Source organism: Alligator sinensis, unplaced genomic scaffold (assembly GCF_000455745.1).
Source record: "Alligator sinensis unplaced genomic scaffold, ASM45574v1 scaffold1007_1, whole genome shotgun sequence".
Classification (NCBI taxonomy): domain Eukaryota; kingdom Metazoa; phylum Chordata; order Crocodylia; family Alligatoridae; genus Alligator; species Alligator sinensis.
This window is the reverse complement of record NW_005842605.1, coordinates 2,565-25,733: the sequence shown is the minus strand read 5'-3', so window position 1 is coordinate 25,733 and position 23,169 is coordinate 2,565. Positions and strand designations below refer to the sequence as shown.

At 44.6% G+C, this 23,169-nt stretch overlaps 1 protein-coding gene across 6 annotated transcripts in view; it reads right to left on the bottom strand.

The window, feature by feature from the left end:
* PCMTD1 (protein-L-isoaspartate (D-aspartate) O-methyltransferase domain containing 1) overlaps window positions 1–23,090 on the bottom strand; it is an 86,421-nt gene extending 63,331 nt beyond the window's left edge. For 3 of the 6 annotated variants that reach the window (XM_025214782.1, XM_025214781.1, XM_025214779.1), the window contains exon 1: window positions 22,812–23,090. The gene's annotated coding sequence lies outside the window, so the exon portion shown is untranslated. Of the gene's footprint in view, window positions 1–1,110; window positions 1,385–22,811 lie in introns of all 6 variants that reach the window. The other 3 variants (XM_014524384.2, XM_025214785.1, XM_025214780.1) reach the window with 2 other exon arrangements.
* Between the last annotated feature and the right edge of the window lie 79 nt (window positions 23,091–23,169).

The following is a 23,169-nucleotide window of genomic DNA, read 5'->3' as shown; positions in this document are numbered from 1 at the left end:
CAATTTAACCTAAATCAGTTAAGTCTGATACTACATCCATCCAGGTTCATCTTAAACCAGTTTCAGTCATTTTTAAATTGGTTTACACGCACTGAATGTATGTTCTGTTACAGGTTTAAAACCAGTTTCTGATCACTTAAACCAGTTTGTGCGTAATTTCTCTTCCTAACCTAAGAAGGTAGTACTGAGGCCCCATATAGGAAATATGTTTCTGATAGGAGGACAAATACGAAGAAGATCCCCCCCCTTGAGGAATTCTGAAACTACCACACACAAAGAGCTGGAGTTCTCCCGAGGAGTGCCTGAGATATTAAAAGGTTGAGAATCACTTAGAGGACACACCCAGTCGTGCACCCCATTCAAGAAACTGGTTCCATCAGACATCAGAAAAGATAGACCTTGATTTTTTTCAGTCTGCAAGGGGCTGAGGAATGCTTTGTTTGTACAATAACCTTCATTGGGTCAGGCTGATGTACATCAAGCCAGCTTGTAGGTAAAAATCAGAACACTTTTGGAGAACAACTAACACTAGAAACTAGCAGGTAAGACAGTTTTCTGGTTTGCTATTACCAAAAACAGCAAAAGAGAAACATAAAGGTGTTGTGGCTGCCTGCCTTTATATAGTAGCATTAGAAAGTATAGCTGAGGCCATGCATAGTCCCTGACACTCCTATTCAAACCCTTCTATCTTGTATACCTGAGGCATATGGTATAATCCAAGATGAGACACTACAAGAACAACAGTATCTTTGCCTTAGAAGAATGTGTGTCAGTAGGTTGACAAAAATTGAAACTATATTATATTAAAACACACTAAAATATGGCTTAACCAACCCAAGGGACCATGCTTTAAAAAAGTCCTTTAAAATTTCTGAAACTGATGTATTTTTCCCTATGCCACTAAAGCGATTTTTAACAAAATATATTTTTGAAGTTAGAGTCATTCATAAGGAACCTAGCATACTTTAACTCCCTTTGCAGCTGACAAATTTTACACTAGGAAAGTAGATGGATAAATTAAGTTGCACCAATGAAGTCTACAATTTCAATATGGAAATAATTTATATTTTCATGTAATTAAAAAAGGATATTAACAAGAATCTCACTTACCCACAAACAATATTCAACTGGAGACAAATGCACACCCTATGACCAGAGCCAACACAAGATCCATTAAACACACATTGCAATTAAACCCTATTTTAGGCTGGTCCTCTTCACAAGGATTAGCTTCATTCCAGATGAATACTATGTCTGCAATAGCAGTACTATATTGTAGAAGACGGTGTCAGAAGTTGTGACCGTCAGTATTATATATAGATCTTTTACTTGAAGACCTGCAGAGTTGGAGAGTCCCATGATGCTAGTTTCTCTTCGTTACCATCTGTGAGGAAGATCAGATAAGGAGCAAGTGAAAAAAAAAGTGGAGGTCAAAACTTCTTTTCTTAAAAAGATGCATTAATTCCATTTTTGTTTTCTAAATAAACAGTCAACGTGTCTTATGAGCAATTGCAGCTGCTCTCTCTCAAACAGAGAAAGCAATGGCTAGGGAAATTACGAGTAGGCCAGGATGCCGAGGTTATATTCCATTAATTAATCAATGCTATAAAAAAAAAAATCTGAGATCATTCTAAAATTTTAGAGTACAAATTCAAATAGCTTATGCTATTAATATTGTAGCTAGAAGTGATAGGCTTCTATCACAAATTCCTAGTAAAATGACCAAGTGTGTGATTATTAGTCATGCTAGCACTTAAATAGTCATAATTACATTAAAATACAACACCCCATTGAACTGAACAGGGAGAGCAATTTCCTGCTATTGTTCCAGAATGTCTGAAAACTGAAAAAGGATAGCACATGTAAGTTTACATTAAGAATATAGTTAGTCTCTTCCATAAAAAATTTATTACTAGAGTACATAAACTGCAGAAAATCTATACAACAAAATTGATAGATTTCTACCAACAACATGATCTGATATACTTCAAGACCCGTAACACCTTTCCCTGTTGAAAATGTTCATGGAGCCCCAATTCAAGGCAACTGTACATAAAACTGAATTAAAAAAAAAAAAAAAAAAAGTGAAATGCTTAAAAATATATTTACTGTCTTTCCAAATTTTTCAGAAACATGAAGCACAAGAAATGGAGGTTGGAAAAAAACCCTAGTATACCCAATTCTTTCAAAAAAAATGGTCTGCTTTTCAAATCTGAGGTGGGCGAGGGAGGAGTTCTTACATCCATCGTGATGGCTGTATCCCTGCAAATGCAGCTGTTTGTTGCTTTATCGTTTTAATTGTTTATTTTTTTTATTTATTTATTTATTTATTTTAAGAGTATCCGAATATTTGAGTGCATCACATTCAAAGAAATATAGTATTATGGACAGGAGTTATATACTAACAAAGCTTTTGATATTACAAGCTAGAAACAATCCTCTAACCTTCACCCTTTTTTCTTCCCTTTAAGTAAGACTTAAATGTTTGTTTAAGCAAGCAGAGTTGCAGGAAAAGAATACAAGTGAGGTCAGGTCTAAAAATAGACAACATAATTTGTGACACTTAAATGTGTAGCTCTAGGACAGCGGTTCTCAGTTTATTTATTTTTACTCATGGCACCCCTCGGAAGAATGCATACTCTTAGTCGTCACTTGTTTTTTCAGTGCATTAAAATAACAGAGCAATTCTTCTGTTGTAAACAACTCAAAGACCATGAAAGATCAGAATTTTTCAACACTATGGATTTCTGTTTGAAAACTATGGGTTTATCTTGTGAATCATGCTTCTATACTTAACACTGCTAACATTATAGCAACCCATATCACCCTTGAAAGGACCTCAAGGCACCCTGGTTGACAAACACTGCTTTATGGTAATTTTTCAACAGTGAAAGTCTCAAAGTTCTAATGAAATAAGGGCTTGCCCTGTAAATATCACCCAGTGTAATGCTGCAATAAGAATCTACAGCAATAAACTTGTAGTGAGAGATAACTCTTGATACTGTATACAGTTATTTTATACATGGAGGTTTACCTAACATCTGGCATTCATGTTTCTAGTGTGTGGGGAGAGGGGGAATAGCCAGGACATCTGAATCCTAAAGGCTCAAAAGACAGAATGCAAAAAACCTACAGATATTTTTTTAAAAAGACCTCTGCCCATGTGCACACCACCCCCCAAAGTTTGAGTTCGGCAATACTGAGCTTAAGAGTTTAATATCAGCTATTTAAAGATGATTTAAATGAAAAGACATCTATACCTAAGTAATAGTTTCATAGTTATTAGAGGCTGGAAGGAACCTTACACATCATCAGGTCCAGCCTCCTTGCGCTTGGGTGGGAAAAACTGCTGGGATCAGATGACCCCAGCAAGGTGGGTGTCAAGATGTTTTTTTGAAGATAGCCAGGGTGGATAACTGTACCACCTCTGGCGGGGAGCCCATTCCAAACCCTTGACACTTGACTTGTAAAGAAGTTTTTCCTTATATCTAGTCTGAAGCGATCTTCGATCTTCAATCAGTCTGTGCCCACTATTTTTTGTCCTCCCCTGGAGGTCCTTGGTGAATAGATGCTCTCCCAAGCCCTGATGTATGCCCTGATATACTTATAGACTACCACCAAGTCCGCCCCCCCCCTTCTCTTTTCCAGGCTGAATAGTTTCAAGTCTGTCAGCTTCTCATTGTATGTCTTGGTCTCCAGGCCCCTAGTGTCACAGAGTAATCAAATATTAAAGTCAAGACTTGCTTTTCCTTTATCTTCCTTATTTAGCTATTTACTTTTCAGTTATAAATGTCAAACACTGAATTTTGGCAAGTTAGTACATTTAAACCTTTCCAGCATCCTTAGAAGGGATGAATGAATAAGGTCAAAGCCTTTGCCTGCTGTTCTCCTTCCCAGAAGGTTCTGCTGCACTCTTGTTCCAAGACTTGCTTTTTAAATCCCGTACCGTTACCAGCTTCCATCAGAGTTACATTAGGACCATCTTTGCTACTAATCACTACTACAAGTGGCACCCCCCTCCCCTACCAAACAGAAATGTTGTATCCAAAACAATGGTACATGAAAATAGGCTAGCCTGCATTTCTGCTCTTTCCAGACAGGTCAATGTACACAATATGCCAGCTGCAGGTAAAAGAATCAGAAGACATTTGGAAAGTGTTTGATCAAAGCTAGAGACTAGCAGGTAGGACACTCTTCAGAGCCTAGATAACTACCATAAGCAGCACAAGGGAAATGAGGGTTGTGGCTTTCAGGTTTAAAGTAGGTGTAAATCCATTTATTTTGTGACTATGTTCCCTGTCACTTGTAAATTTAAAGAGAAAAGAGACGTACATCTAAAATTTAGCCAAAGGGACTCAAGTGCATTTCATAGTATGATTGCTTCAAATAATGCCTCTGCAAAGAAAAAAAGACAGAGGGGCCCACCTACCACTAGCTCTTTGCCATATGATTGTGAAGTCACCACATTTCCAGGGTTGCTACTGTGGTAGAACTTGAAACATTTGTCTACTAACAGGGAAAGTATCACACCTTATAAAAACAACTCAAACTTTCCTTACTCCATTTGCCATATAAATATAAAATAGGGCATCCTCCCCAAAAGTCTCCTTCAAAATTCTCAAAACTTGGGTTCAAAACATTTATAAATACTTTTTCTTGATTACAGGGTGTCAAAGCAACCGAAGAACAAAAAACTAAATCACAAGTAAAAAGATGCAGCAATTTCTAAACATATACACAACCCACAACAGCCTTATGTGTAAGATACCACATTTGTCAAAATAAAGCGCTGAACTCATTTGCTTAAAAATGAGAACTTGAAAAATCAGTTCCGTTTCCAAGGCTCATCAACAGATTAAAAGAAAAATAAACAGTCACTGGATTACAAAAAGGTACACAACACATTAAGCCACATCTCTTTTGGCATATCGTAGGGGCATTTATTTTCCCCCCTTTACACTTATAAAAGAGGCAACAACAAACAGCAACTGTTATGCAACTCAGATGTTTAGCAGAGACTACAACCACAATGAATCAAATTTCAAAGGGGGTCAAAGTATTTTCAGTTATACCACCTGCCCTTCTGTTCCATTGCCAGTTTTTGGTCTTAGAAACAGTTCCTTATTTTTCCTCTCCCCAGATGCCATCATGTGAAGGTCCCACAAAGAAAAAAACACAGATCCTACAAGTGAAAGCGCATATGACTCCAGAAAAAGTATGGTCAGACGCATAAGAGGATTTAATTAATCACATACTGACTATTCGTTCTGTAGGGGGAAAATGTAGCTTTTGAAAAGATTTCACTTTAAATTGTACTTTTTTGCAGCCAACTGGTCTTGGTCACGTGGTCTGTTTTACAAATAAAGTGCTAAGATTGAAACTTTAAAATACAGTCTCCAGTTATATACTATCATCAAAGTATGCAATAACTAGATATGCATATGTAAGCTAACTGCATGCACAAATAGGGTTTTATACAGGCACATACCATATTTACAAACATACAAAATGCCCCCCCAATAATTAAATTTTACATATGGAAAATGTATAAATGTTATAATTTTCCAGGTATAGAATCTAATCGTTGGAGGTTTGCCTTGAATTTGTCCCCCTCTCACTGCTACAGCAGGGAAAACAAATGTGGGCAGGGTCAGGTAGCCTCTTTGCCTTCTGCCCTCCTCCCATCCCCCAACTTCTTTTCCCTGAAGCCCCTGCTCCCACAGCTCTCCCTAAACACATGGAAATGAGAAGAAAAAATTTAAAACTCTGCTGCATAAATTGACACATTTTATCTTTTTTTTTTTTTCATTAAAACTGATGCAAGTTTTGGCACAGGTACTCCACAAACAATTTTAAGCAGCACTTTTATGTCTCCTTAGATAAGAGTACAAACTTTATATGATATTAGTCCAAAGCGAAAAGGCTCATGATTTACCATATAGTTCATTGGGCTGGGCTCTAGCAGACACTGCAGCATTTCAAGCCATGGTGACCCCATAGCTCACCACTGCTCAGTATGTGGGTGTACTCCAAATACACCCCCACAAAGGAGTCAAGCGCTAATTAGCCTCCCACTCATGACTGAAACTGGATGTTCTCGTCATGAGTCCTGAAGAAATAGGATTCATCGGAAATGGGAACGAAAGACACAGCTCAGCTCTGGGAGTGAAGAGGAAGTTGAAATATATTCAACGTAGTGGCTCGCCATGATTTGAAAAAATATTTGGAGCTGAAACACAATGGACAATACAATATACCTTATTCAAGTGGGCTACACTAACCTCTCCCTGTGGTAGGCTCCCATAAGTATGTTTGCCCAGTGTGTACTATCCGTTTTATAGCCATGCCCAGTAGAGGTGCACCAATACATCAGTGCGATATTGGATCGGCACTGATATAAAGAAAAGTGACTGCATCGGAAATCGGCCTGATGTGGCTGATAACTGGCCCATGCATGTGAACAGCCGCAGCGCAGCACATAGATGGCAAGGAGCACAGCCCGGCAGGCAGCTTGGAGAGCTGTGTGCAGCTGGTAAGTCTGTTGTGGTGGAACGAGAGGCGGGGAGGGAAGGGGCATGTAGGGGCAGATCAAGGCCCCTGTGGTGAAAGAGAAGTGGGTTAGGGGAAGGGGCAGGCCAGGGCGTGGGATGGAGATGCGGTTCTCCTGGAGAGCACAGGGAGGGAGTGGGGCAACTCCGGCTGTTGTGTGCACCCCAGGAGGCCATGTACCCCTGGATCTGTGCGGGGCAGGGCAGGCTGTGCCAGGCTTCTCTCAGCAGGGACTGGGCCGGGCTGAGCTCAGGGCAGAGTAGGAGGTGGCACCGGGGGGGGTGGGGAGGACTAAGGCAAATTTTGGGATGGCTGCAGCCCCCCTATAGCCCTCTCCCTCCGCCCATCGGGCAGATCCAGGCGCACACGCCTCCCATACCCTCCCAGGGTGTGCACAGTAGTGGGAGCCACCTCTCCTCGCCCCCACCCCCGCAACATCCCTGGACAAGTTGCAGCTCCGTCCTGTCCCGGCTGAACAGTGCCTGCCCCAGCCCCAGCCTCTTCCTCCCTCACCGCAGGGGGCCTTGATCTGCCCTCCCACGTCCCTTTCCTCTCTGCTCCCCTTCCACCACAACAGACTTACCAGCTGCACACAGCTCTCCACGATGCCAGGCTGCGTATCAGCAATCGGATTGGGACTGGCCGATATGCCCCCTTAAAAGTCAGCTATCTGTATCAGCCCCCAAAATTTCTATCAGTGTACCCTAATGCCAAGTGTTGGCTGCATTTTAATTAACTTAATAGTTTCCATTACTAAACACAGGTTGCTTTTGACAGCATTTTAACAATAGACAATGCATTTAAATGAGGTTTCTTTATATGCACTTGTAAGGCAAAGACCATTTTTTCTTCCACTTTGTTGGTTGAGGGAAAAACACCCCCACCTTGTATTCATGTAAATACTGTATTATTTATATGTACAAGTAATCATATACATAGTCTCCATTTGAGCATTTACAGCTAAGGCAAATCCTTTTTAAATTTGGCTCTAATCTGAAATGGATTACCTCGCTCATAACTGATGGGTTAATAAACATGTATGCAGAGTACAATTTTTTTTTTTTTTTTTTTTTTTAAACACCCACTAACTCTTCCCTTCCAAAACATAGTTACCTTGGTCAGTTCCAAACCTAAGGAATCTCATCTAAATCTACTTATATTTTAAACGTTTCCTTAAAATCTATTTGACTCCTTAAATACCACTAACCCTTCTCTCTGCTCACTGAACATGCCTTAGGAGTCATGGAAAATGTACCTGGATGTGCTGCCTTTGCTTATTATTAACATTTTAATAAACCTCTCCAGAGGTTGTCTTCTACTTGGTCTGTCCTGCCATTCCTTATTTGTAAATGTTCTCTTTTCACTTCTAGATAATATTTTAAATATAGTTGGTCTTTTAGATTACTTTTCATTTCCCTCCCTGGCAACACTAGTCTAGACTGTCCTTTTTAAAGTGACCTATACAAAGAAAACTGTTCTTATGACCAAGGGGAAGGGCTGTAATTTATATGAGAGTCATACATACCCCTGTTTTATTATGGCAAAATGTCTTGTCTTATCTATATGGGGAAACTGCAAATTGAATGGCAACATATACAGTTATGAGGGATGCTTAGTCACACTATTAGTCAATCTATTAATACCTATTAATAAACCTATTAATGAAGTACCTGAAGGTTTAATTAATTTTCAATAAACCAATTTCATCCTTTCGATCAAAGTATTCAGAACTCAAAACATGCACCTCAATAAAAGAAAAGTGAACAATAATTCACAACCCTGTCACTGTCAATATTAAAAAAGAAGAGGGGAAAAAAGAAAAAACCACAAATAATTGTCTTTATACATTAAAAAAAGAGGAGTTATCTTTATATATTAAAACGGAACAGTCTTTAATTTTACTAAAATTAAACTAGTTTCATTACCTCTTTATATAAAGGCTTATTAATTAGCACATTTTATTCATTTCTACAGAAAACATCTTCTCTCAGGTTCATGCATCAGACCCACCAGTATATTGTGCAAGTGACTCTGCATGCTAACGACACCCAAAAGTCCAATAGTTTTGTGTTTCTGTACTAAACTTTCAACTTGGATTTACATTAAACTTTCCAGAAAGTTGCCCTAAATTGCTCTCCCTCTGTTTCTCTTTCTAAGCAAGGTAATTAAAAGTGTACTTTACTAAAAAAGGAAAAGGAAAATCCAACACAGAAACCAGGCCTAGCTGGCCTCTTCATTCTCCTTCTTCCTCCTGCCTTTGAATGAAATGAAGAATTTTATAGCTGATATCTTGTAAAGTTATTACATTTTCTTTAGCATTCAAAATATATTCCTCATCTATTTTTGTCTCTTTTAGATGAGAAGGTATACATGACCCCAAATCTATGATCCATTCATGGTATCACCAGCCACAAGTGTTTTTCATGAGTTAATACTCATGCTTCAGCTGGTATGCTTACAAAAGAGGAAAATACTACTCATCTAGCAAATTGTCACAACAGGAAAATGATGAGGAATTATGTTTATAGTGTCTGAGATGCTCTATTAAAGAAAAAAAAAAAAACCCAAGAAGATAAAAGAAAATGTCTGAGTCTTCTAACTTTAGTCTTATTATGTTTAATATTATCAATCTCAGAAAGGCTAGACTATGGAAAAGGTGACCAAACAATCTCCCAAAATAAATTAAATGACACATTTTGAAAAAACCTGTTTATAGCAAAGAATGAAACAGGAATGTCTGATACTAAACGTAAGGACTGGTGAATAAGCAGTCCTGCAAATTCTCCAGTGCTGAATACTGAGGTCTTGAACAAGAATGGCGAGGACAAAGTAATTCATACTGGGGTTTCAGTGGAGGATTGAAATTAATAAATTTCACTTGTGTTCTTTGTAGACTTGAAAGGAATGCCATCATAAAGTTTTTCAGTATACTGAAATTTTCTCCAATAAAATAAGATTCCTGTTAGGAATAATGGAGTAAATCAGACATCTAACTAGGAATTTTAGCACCCTGGGCAGAGCTGCCCAATAATGAAGGGGTGGAGGGAGAAACAGAGGAAGTGCTAAGCACTAGCCCGGGGTTGGCAACCCCCGGCACCCATGCTGAGCATGGCATGTGAGACCATTTTCCTCGGCACGCATTGGGGCCAGGGTGGGGAGGCAGCAGCTGTTTGCATCCTCCTGGCTGTAGCTGGCCCCGGCTCTGGGTAGCTGCTGCCAGCCAGGAGCCTGGGCTGCTCCCAACAGGTGGCTGGGAGGCTGCAAGCCCAGCTGGGAGCAGCCTGGGCTCCGTGGCTATCAGCAGCTACCCAGGAGCCAGGCCGGCTGCAACCAGTACAAACAGCTGCTGCCTCCCCGCCCCAGCCTGAACAGGTGCAGAGCTGGCACCTGCTGCCTTTCTGGAGCCTGGAGACAGCCGGAGCCAGGGTGGGAAGGCAGCAGCTGTTTGCTGCCTCCCAGTTGCAGCCGGCTCAGGTTCTGGGAAGCTGCTGATAATCACGGAGCCCAGGCTGCTCCCAGCAGCTGGCTGGGAGGATGGAAGACCTGCTGCAAGCAGTCTGTGCTCTGTGGCTATCAACAGCTACCCAGAACCTAGGCCAGCTGCAGCTGGGAGACTGCAAACAGATGCTGCATCCCGGCCCCGGCTCCAGCTGCCTCCCGGCCCTAGCCCTGGGCACCTCTGCCACTCTTGGTTGCACAGGCTGTGCTCCCGGCCCTGCTGCCCTCTGGAGTGTAGCATGTGTGACCCATAGTGGCAGAATATGGTGGAGCACACAGGGAAGCTGCCTGCTGCTGCAAGCTCCACACTGCTCTTCCCGTGTGCCTGGGAGCAGTGTAGGCAGCACGCAGGGTTGTGCCCCTCGCTGCTGCCCCCGCCTGCAGGGGAAGTGTAGCCAGGGCAGCAGGGAGCTTGGCTTTCTGCACCCCACACTGTGCCCTGTTGCACCAGGGTCTACACACTGCTCTGCAGAAGTGATGGGGAGCATTGCTGGTATCTGCTACCGCCCCGGAGCCCAGGGCTGGGAGGCAGCAGGGGCAGGGACATGGAAGCAGCAGCTGTTTGCAGTCTCCTGGCTGCAGCCGGCCCCAATTCTGGGTAGCTGCTGATGGGCACAGAGCCTGGGCTGAGGGGGCAAAGGGGCCCCGCACAAAACAAATACACAAGATCAAAAGGAAGTATCAAGTTTTATTTATTGTCATCAGGTTTACAATTTTTAGACAATCTGGTATTTATTGTAAAAGAAGGGCAACATATATGATTATTAACTATACTAATATGCAGTGCATCCTGCCATGTACCCCCTGCCCTCATTTTGTTTTTCTGGCATGCTGGCATTCTGGCACCTTCCAAGGCAGGCATTGTCTTTCTTTTCGGCACTCCGGCCAAAAAACATTGCCTACTGCTGCACTTGTAAGTGGCTGCCACTACTACCACCACCAGCTGTTGCTGCTGCATTGCAGACTCCACAAGGAGGTAGCCCTTAGGATGCCCCCTCTAAACAAGTGCCCTAGGCTAGTCTTGTTTACCCCTCATTATGCTACTGCAGCAAGCCACTCTGAATTTTAATCCCAATGGCCTCAAATACTCTCCAAAAGTGGAGTTCAGCATTCAGTCCATCACACGTGGCTTAAATGGACAATTTATTTAACCTCAATCTCCTCCCATGCACAAAGCCTTCCCATAAAGGAAAGGGTTTATGATAACTCAGCTGCTCTGAAGCAATTGAAACTACCTGCCCCCAACCAAGATAGCTACATGTTTATTTATTTATTTTAAGATGGAAGATATGCCACTGGCCTGGGACTGAGTAGGAAGTTAAAACAATCAGAACTTCCTGCTGCTCACAGGGATTTAATGCCTGTGGAATAGCAAAGGCTTGAAGAAAGGAGGTAGGAATATAAGTGTTGCTTAGGAGGTAGAAGGCAATATAGATTTAGAGATTGTAAGGCTGGAAGGGACCTCAAAAGATCTTCAGGTCCAGCCCCCTGCACCAAGCAGGAAAGACAACTGGGGTCAGGTGAACCCGGCAAGGTGCTTGTCCAGTCTTCTCTTGAAGATTTCCAGGGTAGGTGATTGCACCACCTCTGGAGGAAGCTTATTCCACAGTCTGGACACCCTAGTTGTGATGTAGTTTTTCCTAATGTTGAGCCTGAAATGGTCTTCCAGGAGTTTGTGGCCATTACCCCAGGTTTTTCCCCCCAAGGGTGCCCTGGTGAACAGTTGTTCACCGAGCCCTTGATATACGCCTCTGATGTAGTGGTACACTGCTACCAAGTCCCCTCTCAGCCTTCTGTTCTTTCAGGCTGAAGAGTCCAAGATCCCTCAGGCTTTCTTTCTACGGCTTGCCGTGCAAGTCTCTGATCATACAGGTTTCACAGCTGATAGGGTCAGGAAGGACCTGAGCAGATCATCAAGTCCGACCCCCTGCCACGGGCAGGAAAGAATGCTGGGGTCAAATGACCCTGGCAAGGTGATTATCTAGCTTCCTTTTGAAGAGCCCCAAGGTAGGAGCAAGCACCACTTCCCTTGGAAGTTGGTTCCAGATCCTAGCTGCCCCAACTGTGAAGTAGTGCCTCCTGATGTTTAGCCTAAACCTACTCTCGATCAACTTGTGGCCGTTATTCCTAGTTGCTCTGGGTAGTGCTCGGAGGAACAGGGCCTCTCCCATTCCCTGCTGGTCCCCCCTGGTTAGTTTATAGAAAGCCACCAGATCCCCGCTCAGCCTTCTCTTGCGGAGGCTGAACAGGTTCAGGTCCCATAGCCTCTCCTCGTAGGGCCTGCCCTGCTGCCCCCTGATCACGCGGGTGGCCCTCCTCTGGACCCTCTCAATGCTGGCCACATCCCTTCTGAAGTGTGGTGCCCAGAACTGGATGCAGTACTCCAACCGCAGCCTGATCAATGTCGCGTAGAGGGGGAGGATCACCTCCCTGGACCTGCTCGTGATGCATCTGTGGATGCATGACAAGGTGTGGTTAGCCCTACTGACTGCATCCTCACATTGGCAGCCCATGTTAATCTTGGAATCGATAATGACTCCAAGATCCCTTTCTGGCTCTGTGCTGATGAGAAGGGAATTACCCAGCCTATAGGTATGCTGCTGGTTCTTACAGCCCAAGTGTATGGTACTGCACTTGTCAGTATTGAATCTCATCCTATTCTCATCTGCCCACCCCTGTAACCTGTCCAGATCTAGTTGTAGCCTGTCCCTCCCTTCTAGCGTGCCCACCTCTCCCCACATCTTAGTGTCATCCACGAATCTGAACAAGGTGCTTTTCACCCCCTCGTCCAAGTCACTGATAAAGATGTTGAACAGTACGAGCCCGAGGACCAAGCCCTGGGGGACTCCACTGCCCACATCCCTCCAGGTTGAAAATGTCCCATCCACCACCACTCTCTGGGTGCGGCCCTCTAGCCAATTTGCAACCCATCTGACTGTGTAGGCATTAATGCCACAGTCGCCTAGTTGTTTTTTTTTTAATGAGAATGGGGTGAGAGACAGTGTCAAAGGCCTTTCTGAAGTCCAGAAAGACTACGTCCACCATGACACCTGCATCCAAGGATTTTGTGACCTGATTGTAAAAGGCAACCAGGTTAGTCTGACAGGACCTGCCTCTAATGAACCCATGTTAGTTGCCCCTGAGCATCATCTCCCCTGCTGGTCCCTTGCAGATGTTCTCCTGGATAATTCTCTCAAAAAGCTTCCCCAGGACCAAGATAACACTAATGGGCCTATAGCTACCTGGGTCCTCCTTTTATGAAAATGGGGACCACATTGGCCTTTTTCTAGTCCTGGCCATTCTCTGGACTCTCTCAAGCTTTACCACGCCCTTACTAAAGTGCGGCACACAGAACTGGACGCAGTACTCCAGCTGCAGTCTCGCCAATGCCAAGTAGAATGGGAGAATCACTTCTTTAGTTTTGCTGGAGATGCATCAATTGATGAATGCCAAGGTATTGTTGGCCCTGATGGCTACAACATCGCACTGCCTGCTCATGTTCATACTGTGGTTGATTATTACCCCAAAGTCCCTTTCGTTCGTAGTGTAGGTCAGGTTGGCTTTGCCAAGCCTGTAGGTGTGCAGGGGACTGTTCGTCCCCAGATGCAGCACTTTACATTTCTCAACGGTGAACTTCATCTGGTTCCAGTCCACCCAACTTGTTAGCCTGTCTAGGTCCGCCTGTATCTGCAGCCTATCCTCAAGTGTGACCACACTTCCCCATAACTTGGTGCTGTCCGTGAACCTGGGCAGTAAGTTCTTCACCCCCACATCCAAATCATTGATGAAAATGCTGAATAGCACTGGGCCAAGCACCAACCCCTGTGGGACACCACTGGCCACTTCCCACCAAGATGACATGGATCTGTTCATTACAACTCTCTGGGTCCTGCCCCACAGCCAGCTTCCTACCCACATGACTGTGGACTTAACTGCGAGACAGTCTTCCAATTTTGTCGCAAGAACATCATGGGATACCAGATAGCACCCTGGTATGCCTAGTATGCTCAGCACTAGGCATATTAGTATGCACACTGTGTTGCCTAGTGTACTTAGTCAAACTTAGCAGAGCAAAGGCTTTGCACAACTCTATGTTAAAGTAGCTTTATTATTTCCAGAAGTCTGTAATGAGATTTGGATTTATGAAGTGTCCTGGATTTTGCTTCACAAAGGCTGGTTGCATTAGGTCAGGAACAAACATGCAGCATGTAGAGGCTCCTGGCAGGCTAGGGAATTTCAAGGCAGGGGCTAGTAGGGGCAAGCCTACCACAGATCTGGGGCTACAGAGCCTCTTTGGCCATGAATATTAGTAGTAGTAAGGGGGCAAATGAGGGCTGTGTTCATAAAGACTGGCTGCATTAAGTCAAAGGCATCAAACACATGGCCTTTGGGAGCTGGTTACAAGTGAGCAGTGGCTTCACCCATGCATGGCTCTCCAAACACATGCAGAAAATAAGAGTGAGACTGCATGCCTGGGCATTCACTTCCTCTCCACAGAAACATAGCAAGCTCATTGAGCACCCTGAGGAGGAAGATGCCAAGGGTGCGGGGAGGGGAAATATGTCAACAACTACAGACCCAAAAATGCAAAGGGCAGGAAAAAAAAAAAAATGTACATCTTAATCTGTATAAAGAAGTTAACTGGAGTAAAAACTCTGTCAAAGCCAAACCGGTATTACGGAGAAATATATGCAGTATGCTTGATTACATGGATTATCAGAATCAGGACCACATAAAGATTTTACGTGAAGTAGTACTTTACAAAAGATTACATCCTGTCTGCCATACTGATAATCTGTGCTTATGAATTTGTAAAGATTCCTAGCTACCTTAAATAAACACCATGAACAACACTTACCTCTACTTGTGAAGGACAGTGAGGTGCACAAACTGAGTTGAACAACAACATTCCCAGTTCTTTACTGTTTTTCAGTTAAGAAATATACTTGGTAAAATATGAATTGGTCTCAGAAGGATGCCCTGTGAAAGTACATCACAAGGAAGTCTTAAGATTGTTGATGTTGTCTGGAGCAGTATTTCTAACAGGACCAAAAAAATCTTAAACCGTCTCGCAGTGTTACCATTTCCAAGACCTTTATCTGAGGACAAAACACCCTTTCACTTATGACACAGCCCACATACATTTCACTTACTGGATGAAACCGAGTACCTGAGGTAACTAACAATACGATAGTAATTTCACAGCTATGAGAGCTATGTGTTGACATCTAACACAATCAGTTTTAGAAAGGTAGCTTTTTAAAATATTATATTTAAAATATATATATATATAAAAATTATTACTAAATATTATGATATATTATGACATACATATAATTAGGGCTCTAAATGATACACACCTTGAAACAGAAGGCTTCACATTAGACAAGTTCCCTTTAGCGCAAGAAGAAATTAGAACCAATGAAAAATGGTATGTCTTACAGCCTAGAACAGATTTTAAATTAAATACAATAGCATATAATTTACTAGATTTACAGTGAATATAAATATAATTTACTCTATTTATAATGGAGTATTACTATGTATTATCCACCAAAATTTCTCAAATAAGAGCCTGGATTTGAATGTAGTTGCTACCACAACTTTAGATTTCAAAACAAGAGTTAAAAATAACCCTATTTGGGTTAGCTTGTCTCGCCTTTGGCCATACCAAGTCCCCCCGTCCCACCAACAGCATATTATCCAGTACTCTTATTTACTGCCAGGTCTCTGGCTAATTGCACTGGCAAGAATTATCAGGATGGATTTTTCTGACAGACACATACAGTTGGTAGATTATTGTAGATGGCAACTGCAGCAATTCATAAAAACTAGGAAGGCAGCCTTCTTCAACTGAAAGAGCTAGGAAAGATAACAATATATTCATATTAGACATTAAAGTTTATGCAAAGTAATAATAGTGCTATAGAATATAGCGGGACACAATTTTATAATTTGGGACACAATTCTGAAAGACTGCCATCAATGTCATACTAAAACAAGTCATGGGAAATCAGTTACTTCTTACAAAACTTAATGCAGGACTCCAGACACCAGTTTTGGCTGAAGGCTGGTAGAACCTATAAGCAAAAATTTTAGCCTAGTTTACAAGTGTTTCACTGTTAAATTTTAGATGCTTCTAAGAGCACCACACCTCGGCACCAAACAAACAGGCTGAAACTGAATCTGTTCTCTGAAAATCATTTCTAAAATACTCACTGGCCTTATTGGCTTTAGTTACTTTGAAGATCCTTAGAGCAGAAACTGAATAGTGGAATTCTTCAATGAAAAAAATCATGATTCAATTTTTATTTTTGAGTTACAAGCCAAAGGCATCTTTAAGAAATATCTTAGTCATAGCTACTTCTGAAAGACTTTTGCAAACCTGTGTTATTACAGACGAATGTTACTTAAGCACAAGAGCTGGGGCTTTCAAAATGGCCTGAAGATTTTAAAGGAAGCAGGAAATTTAACTCTTCCCACCTTAACATCTAAAGCAAGCATGGGCAAAACATGGCCTGCAGGCCGCATCCAGGCCACCGACTTGCTGTGGGCGGGCACCCACCAATTGACTGTATTCACCCCATGGCTGCCTTCTGCAGTGCTCCATATGGGGCCGAAGCCCACCTGCTCCCACCTGGGGCAGCCCGTGCTGTGCTCCCAACCACCCTACCCAGCGGGCACGATGAACAGCCACCTGCAGGTGGGCCGAGTGGGTTGAAGGTAGCCGAAGCTAGATCCCCACACACTGGGGCAGGAGTCACCCAACTGCAGCTTCCTCCTGCTGGGAGTGGCACAGCAGAAGCAGGGGCATCAGGAAGACATGCCACTGGAGGCAGGGGGAGCCAAGTAGTACCTGGGCAGTTGCAGCTCAGCTGGGAAGCTGTGTGCATGGGCTGAGGCCGGGACCATCCAGCAAGTGCAAGCAGGAGTGTGGTGCCAGCTGCCCCAGGTGGAGCACTGAGGGGGCAGCCGCAGGCTGGAAAGGTTGGGGGGGTGGTTGCAGACTGCACCTGTACTGTATTACCTGGGCAAGCTCTGCTGCACGTGCACCCCCCTCCCCACCATCTTGGAGCACCTAGTGCACAGGCAGCCCCACTACACACATGCACACCCTTCCCTGCACACACAATATACAAGAGTAACACTATTTTGATCGACTATGCAATTGCCCTATATACACTACTCAAAAAGTACATGCATCAGGACAAAAATTATTTCTTAAAATAACATTAAAATATGTTAGATAGATGTTTGATTTTAGTATACAATTTGTTTTTTAATCTATAAATTTAAAATGTTTTCTGAAAGATTCTGTGTCTGACCCACAACAGCTCACCAAAACTCATTAAGTGGCACTCCAGCTGAAATAACTGCCCACCCTGGTCTATAGAAACAGCAGAACACAACAATATCCATGACTTTCACATACTTTTGCATTAATTCTTGTAACTTTTAGCTGGATACCTTTACATGAAGAGACAGTTTACTGTCAAGATAGCTTGCCTATGTATTAGTTCCATCTTTAACAAGTGTTATTTTTTAAGTTTTTTTCAAGGATATGTTTCAGCACCTCTACAACTTTACCCTTCCGCCTTCCAAAAGCAAAGCAAATAAACCAAAAGTGAAAAAAACCACTCAGGAACAACCATGCCCCTTTGGAAATAAGAGTATGTAGTATTAAGAAGAACAAACACACACACGTAAAAATAGATCTGGAAAAATATTCAAATTTTACCCACATGATCTACCTAGGAGCTTCTATTTGTGTGTGTGTGTGTGTGTGTGTGTGTGTGTGTGTGTGTGTGTGTGTGTGTGTGTGTGTGTGTGTGTGTGTGTGTGTGTGTGTGTGTGTGTGTAACTAGCTCTCTCTCTCTCTCTCCCCCCGTCAAAAAGCCCAAACAAATATGTATACATCAACCCCTGTTTTCACCTTCAGGAGTTTTACATTTGGTGAAATGCAATACAGAGATCTCCATTTTTTTGTTTGTTTGTTTTTCAAGACCTCTGAACCAAAGGCCAAACCCAATTATTTTCTGTCACAAGCCAACTTCCAACTGGAGTAAGCTTATTCCTGTCACAAGGTCACCTCCCCATTCTAGAATTCCTCCACCCAAAAGAACACCGGAATGCAGCTTGAAAGTTACCATGGTGACTCTTGATGTCATCTCTAAACTATTTTAGCACTGTAGACTCCTGTGTACATATAGGTTTCTTCTTTCTCCTTCCTTTTATTTTGTATTAAAAACTGTTTTGAGAAAGCTACAAAAGTTGCACTCTGTCCACAATTAGGTACAACATGGTTTTGTATAATAAAATGTTCACAGTTTTGGCATGATACTTCTAAATATAAAATTTGCACCCCCCCTTCATACACAGTGTATGCAAGGCAGACACCACAATACTTTTCTAGATACTGCTTCCAAATTCTAGTGATTATTTGTAAACCCATTTTAACCTATGCACACTGAAACTTTTATAGATGGAGTGATTCCTAAACAAACCAACCTATCATCTATAAAACCTATCATCTGCGTCTTTAATAATCAGCTAATCTCTATAAACTGCACAATGTATACTTTTCCTTTTATTAAAAGGAAGATTAATTGTAAGTACTCTCATCAATGCTTCAAACTACCAGTTTACATATTGTTGCTATTTCTGTAACAGAAGCCCTGCAATTCTCAGATACAGATTTCTGATAAAATACCCTTCATTACTCCTAAAACTATTATTCCAAATGCTTCTGATGACTCCCAGTACAATGAACACAATGAAAAAATGCCCCACGCTATATCATCAGGGATAAAGGTATCCCTTCTTAGAGTCTCAAAAGAACAACTATATTTCCCCGTACAACGCAGCAAATATCAGCACTTCTCTGAAGAGCCAGAAATACACAAATTTTCACTGACATGCACATAAGCCCTGCAGAAATAGCAGATGTATTTATACTCCACTCACTGTAATGTAAACAGAACATGACTACCACCACAATAAAATACTTATAAAAAGTGAGAAAATTACTCGTAAAGCTTCTAAGAAGGAAAAGTACCACAACAAGATAAAAGACAGAAGGAACAACAAAATTAGATGAATATTGAAGGTATATCAGAAGACAATTCTCTAGATCTGCTGATCTCAAATAGAGGTTTAATGAAAGTCGCATCAGGCACTGACAGAAGAAGGTGCAATGGTCACAACTAGAAAGGGATGTGTACTCCACAGGTCACGAAAGCTCAGTAGAAACCTGTTTGTTTTTCATCACCCCACAGAACAATGATCGTGCCCCAATCCAGAACTACAACAACAAAGTCCAATTTCCCTGGTAATAGCTTCTCTGGACCCAGGTGGGATCCACCACTGAAACTGACAACACAAATCCTGTCTATTGATGTTCCTTCTTCTACCTCCAGGCATCACCGATTCAAATATAAATGACAAAATCCCAACCGGGGGAAGGGAAAGCAGTAGACCAGACAGAGTCTTGAGGGGGATGGACAAGAGACATAAATTGGGACTAGCTAAAAGAAAGAACTAGGGGTGCACCAATAAAGATTTTTTGGCCAAGACCAACAGCCAATTAAGCAGCTGATACAGATCCGATTGCCGACATGCAGCCCAGCAGCTTGAAGGCCAGCGTCTGGCCAGTAAGTCTGTGGGCGAGGGCAGATCAAGGGTCCCAGGGTGAGGGTGGGAGTGGAGCAGGGACAGGTGCAAAAGACAGGGCAGGGCACAAGACAGAGCTGTGGGCTGCTTCCCTACTGCCATGTGCACCCACTGGGGGAGGCATGGGGGGCATGTGCCACCCACAGATTTGTGTGTGGGGCAAGGGTGAGCTGCCTGCTGTGAGCTCAGGACGAGGGGCTGCACTAGCCTCTTCTCAGCAGGGTGACTGGGCTAGGGCTACGCACGGGGCAAGCGGGAGCAGTGGCACTGGGGGGGTGCTACAGCCACCCCAAAATCCCCCATAGTGCACCCTCCCAGCCCTGCTGCCCACCCCACCCATCATGAGCATAGCCCCCACACCAGGAAAAGGACAGCACAGCTCCTGGCCCCGAGCCCGCAGGCTGCACACAGATCTGGGAGGGCACATGTGCCCCTTGCCTCCCCCACAGGTATGCACAGTGGCAGGAGAGCGCTTCCCTTCCCCACCACTGGGACAAGCCTCCCACAGCTCCATCCTGTGCTCTGCTCCAGCTGGGCAGCACCTGCCCCAGCCCCACTGTCTTCCTCACCATGGGGGCCTCAATCTGTCCCACCATGCCCCTTCTCCCCCCCACAGAACTACTGGCCAGATGCTGCTCTCCAAGCTGTCCAGCAGCATTCCTTCCTGCACGCATGCTGCAACTGCAGGCATGCACAGGCATTTATCACTGACATTATTAGCTACACCAACCAAAAAAAAAAAATCCAATTACTGATTATGACAATCTTCCTTTTATTGGTGCTGATCCAATATAGACCAATATATATAGATGAACCTCTAGAAAAAACACTTGGATTGAAAGGGAGACCAAGACTAGAATCAGTAGGAACAGAAATGTCATGTCTGGCAAAGAGCTAGAAGAATGGGTAAAAACTAGCACATAAAGCTAGAGAAAGGCAAGAGGGAAAAGAAATGGGATAAAAAATGCTGGGAAGGAGCAGGGGGTTGGGAACTGATGTTGAGAAGGGCAGAGAAAGGTCTGACAAAGAAGAAAGAACTGGAATTACCTAGACAGGGAGACTGGAAATTCAGTGACAATGACAGGATAAAATGCAGTGGTGTCAAGCAACATTCAATTATCAAACTCCACATCATCCTCTCTCATCAGTCAATCTACCACCACGTTCACTATATATATATTCCAACTTCTACAATATACCACAAGGGTCCCACCAGCAACTTTATTACACAATCCCCACTTATGCCTAGAGTTACCATATGACCTGGATTGTGTAGGAACTAGAGTCCTGGCTGATTGGCATAAACTGAAGCACAAGTCCCAGATTTAGCTGCTACAGGCAGAGGCTGCTGCTGCCTTTAGTGCCCAGCCTAGCTCCTGCTGGGGTGGGGATCAGCCAGGACAGGGTGGAGCAGGGGAGGCTGGGCTGGGCACCTGCATAGGGTGAGCTGGAATAGCTGCCTGTCACCAGCAGCTTGTTGTCCTACTGCTGCACCAACAGCCAAGGCCCAGACTGCATATAGCAGACCTTGGCAACTAATGGTGTCGGGGGGAAGAAGGACTGCTCCCAGTCAGGTCCGGCCTCTGCGCACAAGAGGATGAACCCTGGCCGTGGGCTGCTCCATCCTGCCACGCTGCTCCCAAAAGCCTTGAGGGTCGGAGTGGGGGGACGGGACGGGTCTGAGTGTACATGCTGGCACCCCATCCCAGATTTCCTCAACAGTTAATATGGTTACCCTACTTATGCCCAGAAGCAGTCTATGTATGACCTGTACAAAAGGTGCTTCATTACTTTCTTATGATGCACAAGGAGGTCGAGTTAAGGCTACACAACACATACTCAAATGTAGATGGCAAAATCCTAAAGTGGGGTGGAGGGGGAAGGAGACTGAGTTATGGCTATATAAGCATTCATAAAATGCAAGAGTCCTTAACTTTAAGAACTTGGCTTTACAACCCTGCTTTTAAAACAGCCCACAGTGAAAATAATAGACAAGGAAAAAGTGCTGACAGCTGGTTTACTATGATCATCTGCGGCTGCTACTGTACTTCTCAGTCAGGGCTGCTTACCGATGCGAACAGCAAGTCATACATGTTAAAGGAAAAGTTTTTTAAAAAGGCCGAAATTCACCTGAGACGAGTCTAGAACTTAATCCATGAGACAATATGAACTGCAGGGGCACTAGCAGGCACTGCAAATACACACGAGACATTGCTCTCTCTGAATTTCCAAATCTCTCTTCACCCCCTCCCCCTAGGACTGATGATTATTTCCCCTCAACCCCACAGCCACAGAGAGGAAGAGCAGATGCCAGGCTCAGATAGTTGCACATCACAGAAATGCTCCAACTCATATCCACTTCCCCCCTCCTCCAGGTTTGCAGCCAGCAACAGAGCCGCACAGAGAGAAGCAGCAAAAGGGCCTCCCTGCACACAAGGAGCCCCCGTGCTTCACGCCGCAGCGCCACCAGCGGTCCAGTTCCGCAGCCTGCCGAGGCGCATTTATTTTTTTTTCCCTTGTTCAAGGCCAAATCCATTCCAGATTCAACTGGGCAAAGCCCAAGAGCCGAGATCCCAGAACTGGATAGAGCAGAGCCCAAGGGTTCAAATCTGTCTGGCTCTAGCCTTGGCAAGCATCCTCCCTGCCAGACCCCTGGCTCTGAGGCTGGATACCCCCCAGCCAGGCAGGCGAGCTCCATGCCAGCCCGGGCCTTGCCCCCCCATCTCCCTCCATTTCAGCCAAGAGGGGCAGCAGCGCCCCCAACAAAGGGAGTGGCGCCGGGAACGAGCCCCCCCGCCCCTCCCCCGCGCATTGTTCTCAGCCCAAACCCGGGCCAAGGTGTAAACAGAGGCGAACTGCGCGTCTGCGGCGGGGGCGGGGCGGCCTCCAGCGCCCTCGCTGGCGGCGGGAGTCGCAGCTTATTTTTGGCTACTCTCCGCACCGAGCCTGCGGGGGGGGCGGCGCTCCTTGTCACCCCCAGCAAAGCTCGCCGGGAGGGGGGCGGGGGGAATAATGTAGCCTCCTCACAGCTTGCGCCCCCCTCCCCGTCCAGCCCTCAGGCGACGGTTGCTCCCAGCCCCGAGCGAGCCACTCACCCTGCGCGGCGCCCGCAAGCCCCAAGGCGCGGGGGGGAGGACGGGGGGAAGGACCCTGGTGGCGCGGAAGCGCCTGTCCCCGCTGCTCCTGAGGGGGTGGGGGCAGGTGCCGAGCCGGGACGGTCGCAGCCCCCACCCCGGTTGTCCGGCCCTCGGCCCCCGCGCAACCAGCCGGACCCAGCCGCCGCCGCCGCTCTCCGGCTGTTTGTGTTGATGCGAGACGCGGGCAGAGGGAGGGGCCCAACAGCTGAGAGGATGTAAACACTGCCGTCACGTGACCGCGCCAGGGACTGGGGGAAGCGACGGCGCGCGGCCGCAGGGAGCGTCACATGACGCGGTGATTGGCTCCGCTCCTCCG